This window comes from Erpetoichthys calabaricus, chromosome 12 (genome assembly GCF_900747795.2).
Source record: "Erpetoichthys calabaricus chromosome 12, fErpCal1.3, whole genome shotgun sequence".
In the NCBI taxonomy this organism is placed as follows: Eukaryota; Metazoa; Chordata; class Cladistia; order Polypteriformes; family Polypteridae; genus Erpetoichthys; species Erpetoichthys calabaricus.
Genome location: NC_041405.2, coordinates 32,651,692 through 32,658,085, shown reverse-complemented (window position 1 = coordinate 32,658,085; position 6,394 = coordinate 32,651,692).

The window sequence follows — 6,394 nt, the reverse complement described above, 5'->3', positions numbered from 1 at the left end:
GAGGCTCGTCTGTCTGATGTCTCATGTTTTACACACCACGACAGAATGGAAAAGTGTTAAAAAATAGGCAGAGACTCTGGCTGAGCTTGACATCCTGGATAGCATGGCGTGGTCAGGTAGCACATTATTAACGTTTGGAAAAAGAAACAAGCTTGAGCATCAGAAAGATGCTATATTAATAAAATGTATTCTTCTTATTATTATTGTGATACTGGGCCGGAGTTGTCTGATTTGTCTTGCCCTGTGTTTCCTAGAGGTGTAATCTGACATCCTCAGGCACCAAGATCAGCAATGGCAGTAATCAAGATTGGTATTCCCTCCAACAAGAAATCATGTAATGCGCTGCTGAACTTGTCATCTTGACCAGGTCAGATTACATGGTGAGGAGTCACAGGCTTTACATGACTTTGTATCGACGCTCCCACACAGTTTCAATGAATCACCAGCCCACTGTATGCCTGAAAGCCCACCGATTAACATGCTGCCTGTACGAAGCTTTCCAGGTACAGCAAGTTTAGTCACAATCTCTTTTTATTTTCTTTACCCAAGTCTGTCTCTCCTGGTACAACAAACATGAGGTGTTTTTTCTGTTTATCAGGTGCAGATCCTTACTTGTCATGGCTGCATTCCATGTACTGTACTGCTGATTGCACCCTTGTTGGTTGTCATGCACACAGAGCCCACCCCTTCGACATAAGATGGAATCCAACCTGTTTGATCTTATAAGTAGCAAGCTGCGGAGAGGTCTGACGTCGCTGAGGAGATCGACCTACACCAGTGGTTCGCAATCTCGGTCCTGGGGGTGCTGCAGGCTTTTGTTCCCAGCAACTATATGAACTATAAAAACTATAAATGCACAAAAATACCCTTCAGAGTATTTTCAAACCTATGGCTTAAGGTTGCCCATAATACTGAAAATGATCAGTGGATTATATAGAAGGCTAATCCCAGCAATTTTTTAGCAATCCCAGCAATCATCAACACAGACAGAGACAAAATCATTGACCATAAAAATATAATGCACACATTTAGAGACTACTATAAGTCCTTATATTCTACTTGTTTTAAAGAACACAAGACACAATCTAATGCATTTTTTGATACATTACAGATACCACAGCTAGATACTCTAAGTGCAGAGGAATTGGATAAACCTCTGACGTTATCAGAATTACTAGACACTATAAACTCACTTCAGAGTGGGAAGCAACTGGTCCTGATTGCTACCCTGCTGAATTTTATACAACAAATTTCAGTTAAGTTACCTCCCCTCTTATTAGCAACATTTATAAAAGCCAGTGACAAAAAAAAATTCTACCTCAAAAACTTTTCGCCAACCATTAGTTACCGTCTTTCCTAAGCAAAATAAGGACTTATTACAATGAGCATCATTAAACCAATCTCACTTTTGAAGAATGATATTAAGGTACTCTCCAAAGCCTTAGCTAGAAGAATTGAGAAAGTACTACCTTCGGTAATATCACAAGACCAAACTGGATTTATTAAAGGCTTCCAATCTTTGACACCTGTTCAATGTAATATATTCACCCATAAAGTCTAACATACCGGGGATATTATTATCGTTCCGTGCAGTGAACTTTTCTAATAGATCTTAATAATGCACACTTTCTGCTAATTCCTTTTTAATAGAGATAACAGCTCATCTAATATGGCCATTTTGAGACATACTTAGTCTTCCAATGCAATCAAATTCTGTTAAAGATGTGTGAATATAAAAGTGGCCCAAAGCGATTTAACCATTTAGGGCTGTAGTATTTATCCGCTTCTATGATATGTTTGTCTTATTTGGAGGTTTTAATGTAAGAATTTCATATTTGACATTAGTGTTAACTTTTGTTTTTGTTTTGACTGGTTGTATTGTTGTCGACTTGTTCTATGTTATCATGCTCTTGTTCACGTTATCATGGGAGATGCGATTAAATGACTTCACTGGTACTTCCAGTATAAACATAGTGGTGAGTGCCAGGTTCCGTATCCCTCACTGGATGTGCCAATTTAAAACTGCAGAACTACTTTCAGTCTATTAATGATGAGCCAGAGATTCAAACAAAATTGAAGTTGCCATGAATACAAAAAGAAAAAAAATTATACTTTTTTGTGCCCAGCGAAATTTGTGCCAGTGATCCCAGAAGAAAGGGGTTTAGTACAATAAATATTACAAAACCGTTCCAAGCTATATTTTGTCTTATGTGCCGTCTTATGCCAGAGCCAACACAGGGACTACAATTCCCATCAGGTAGCAGAAGTGTGCTGGGGCTGATGGGAGGATACTTTACTGTCACGTAAGTTAAAGATAACACTTGCTAAAGCAGCATCTCATCATAGACTGACACTACAGCTTCTTTTCTTATCTAATTTGGATGACATCTTTTGTCTAAGCCGAGTAAATGTATTCATCTTATCATAGATTGTGCTTAGCTGACCTTAATTTCCAAATTACCCCATTTCTTTTCACCTAGACTCTTTTCTGGGTCCAAAAAAAGTGTATGATGGTGGCAAACCCTTAAGGAGCAGTATGTACCTTTCTTTCAACCCTCTAAAAACTTTAAAAACTACAAGGAGCTCATTTTAGTGAGTTTTGCGGTTTGGAAATAGCTTGTTAAATAAGTTTTAGTGGCAGATTCACAAAACTAAAATGAAATGATGATAACACATTTTTTATCAGAACAAATCTTTCCATTTATGATAAAGCCAACATAATGAAGCACGATTTTTTTTTCTGCATGCTGTTTGTCAGAATACATCTTTCCCACAAAAAAAAAAAAACGGAAACCAAGAAGGTTTCAGAGCTAATCAGTGAAATTACCAGAATAGATCAAGAACGCACCAGGTGTCCAAATCAGGCACTTCATAGGGAAAGTCAAGTTCTACATACAGAATTCAACCTCTTAACAACTAAAGAAACTGAACAACTCATTTTTAAATCAAGACATCATTACTATGAACATGGAGAGAAGGCTAATAAGATCTTAGCTCAACAAATCCACAAGCAGGAAGTTTGCAATGCAAACCTAGCAATCACCAACACAAACTGAGATAAAATCATTGACCATAAAAATATAATGCATACATTTAGAAACTACTATAAGTCTTTATATTCTACTCAGTTTAAAGAAGGCTTGACTCAACCTAATGCGTTTCTGGATGCATTACAGATACCGCAAACAAATACCCTCAGTGCAGAGGAATTGGATAAACCTCTGGCACTCTCAGAATTACTAGACGCTCTAAACTCACTTCAGAGTGGGAAAGCAGCAGGCACTGATGGCTACCTTGCTGAATTTTATAAAAAATAGTCAGCTCCCCTTTTATTATCAACATTTACAGAAGCTAGAGACAATAAAATTCTACCTCAAACTTTTCGCCAAGCATTAAATACCATCTTTCCTAAGCAAAATAAGGACTTATTACAATGCGCATCATACAGACCAATGTCACTTTTGAATAATGATGTTAAGACACTCTCCAAAGTCCTAGCTAGAAGGATGGAGAAAGTGCTGCCTTTGGTGATATAACAAGACCAAACTGGATTTATTAAAGGCAGACACTTAGCTTCCAATCTTCGATGCCTGTTTAATGTAAATAAATAAATAAATAAATGTACATTGTGCAGAAATTTCAAAATTAACTTAACGAGTACTTCAGCATTGAATGGCCTGAGAGCAGTGGGCAGAAAAGACCCCATAGGTGCTTCTTAGTATACCTTAGTGGAAGGAGCCTGTGGCTAAAAGTGCTACAAGAGAGCTCCTCCTGGAGGGGATTTTTCATGATGGCATCCCATTTTGCCACCATCCTCTTTTCTACAACAGTTTCCAGTGTGTCCAGGGTTTGCCCTGTGATGGAGCAGGCTTTCCTGATAAGAAATTGTGCTTCTTTTGAGCTCAGGTTGCTTCCCCAGAAGACTGCAGCACAGAACACCAAGTGGCTACTATGGACTGATAGAACATTTCCTTCAGCTTGCTGCACACATCAAAAGACCTGAGGCTTCTTAATGAGTCCAGTCTGCTCTGGTCCTTCTTATACAGAGTACTGCATTGTCAGACCAGTCCAGTTTGTTGTTTATATGGACCCCCACGTACCTGTAGCTCTGCACCACTTCGATGTCCTCCATCTAGATAGCACACCTGACATCAACCACCAGTTCTTTTCTCTTGCTGATGTTGAGTTGCAATTTGTCCCTGCACCACAAGACAAAGTCCTCCACAACCTCCCTGTACCCTGATATACAAAGATATACAACCTTATGATTTGTAGTAATTTTAAATCAACTTTGAATCATGTTTAAAATTTTACTTTATACTTCAGTGAGTCCCCAACCACCAACCCCATGCCCCCATTCACAGATGCTTTCCACTGTTGATGATTCCAAACAACCCGACACCTTAGTGATTTATCTTTTACCAGCAGACCCTAGCATTAGATTTTCTTATTGGCTCTGTCCTGTTCCTTGACTTTGTCTTTGCCCTTTGGCTTTCTTGGCTCTATAAATCTTCTGCCTGACTTTGACCTTTGGCTCGTTTTTTTGACCACATCTTTTATCTGCCATTTCATCTCCTTATCATTATGTTTGCTCACATTAATCCTTGAGCAAGTTAGTTGTCCACAACAAGAGTGCCCCTTAAACAAACCTGGTGGTTCTTCCCGTCCAGTGTAACAGACATGAGAGTGTGCCAGGTTTGGCAGTGAATTTTACAAGTGTTCCTGCTTCTGATTGGTCAAAGGTCACATTAAATTAAATTGTTATTGGTCAGTATTAATGATACATATAGATGTCTACTTTTTAAATTCTGGATCTTCATATACAAATAAGCAGCTGTGGGTAAGTTGCTGCCTAAACATACCTCCCGATGAATAACAGCAAAAGAAAGAACAGAAAAGCACTAGTGAAGCGAGTCCTTCCTGGGACCTTTATTTGGAGTTCTGCTTAATCCATACTTTTAATGGTCATAAACTCCTTATCCTGGCACCATGAAACCAAGGTAGGCATGTCCAATTTAAATGGATTCACCTCAAGGCATTGTATCTGAGCAGCACACGAGACAAATCAAACATCAAACATCAAACCCACCCGATGAACTGCTACAGCTACAGCATCTGACAGAACGCATGAAAATACAAAGACATCAGGCTAAGTTACTGGTCTGAGAGGGCTATGGCTCTGGGAAAGAAACTATTGAGGTGCCTGTTAGCTGTAGTATTAATTGACCTGAAGTGTTTACCAGGAATAAGTGATGAGCAGGGTGAGAGGAGTCCCTGGTGATGCTTATGACATGGTTAGTGACACGAAATGTATGCAGGTCTGCCACAGATGGAAGAGCACGGCCAATTATTTTCTCAGCAGACCTCACAACACGCTGTCATTTATGTTTGGAGTGTGCTGGTGCTGAACCAAACCAGACAGCAATGGAGAACGTGATTACACTTTCAAGTATGGCTTTGTAAAATTGAACTAGGATTGGCTGGGAAACATTTCATTTCTTTAGGTGTCTGAGAATTGCTGCTGTGCCTTTTTAGTGATGTACATGGTGTTAATATCCCAGCTGAGAGGATCTGTGACCGTTGTGTTGGAAGGATTCCACCCTATTGATTACAGAATCATTCATTTCTAGGGGGAGAGGTTGTAACTACTGTTGGAGAAAGTCAGTGATCATTTCCCCTGTCTTGGTGGCATTGAACACTAGGTTGTTGGAAGCACACCAAGACACAAGATGAGACACCTCTTTTCTATAATGTGTTTCATTGTCATTAGACCAATAATGGTGGTGTCACCAGCAATCTTAATGACTTTTACTGAAGGACCAGTGGACCTGCAGTCATTGGTTTACAAGGAATAAAGTAGAGGGGAAAGTACCCAGCCTTGAGGGGCACCTGTGCTAATATGAAGTCAGTCTGAGAGGTGGGAGCCCACATGAACATATGGTTTCCAGTTTATCAGAAAATTGTAAATCCGTTTACAGATGGGAGGATTCAGATCAGTATATAGAAGTTTAGTTAACAACAGTTCAGGTACAAAGGTGGTAAACAGTATTCTGGCATAAGTTCCTATACAATCCAGACGCTCCAGCACAAAGTGAAGCGCCATGTTGATGGCATCATCCACAGATCAGATTGCTCGCTACGCAAACTGTAGAGGGTCAAGATCATTGGGTCACAACAAGCCGTTCAAATATTTTCATTAAAACTGATGTAAGATCAGTTAAGACTGAAATTTGTAAATTCTAATTTATGTACAGAAAGAGAAGTAAGATGGCCCTGGACAGTCATCCCAGTGACCCCCTTCAAATGGATGGGCCTTTCTTCAAAGGTGTTCTATTTCATCCAAATTCTTGTTTTATGTCTTTTTTGTTCATTGTTGAGTTTTTGATTTGCATTA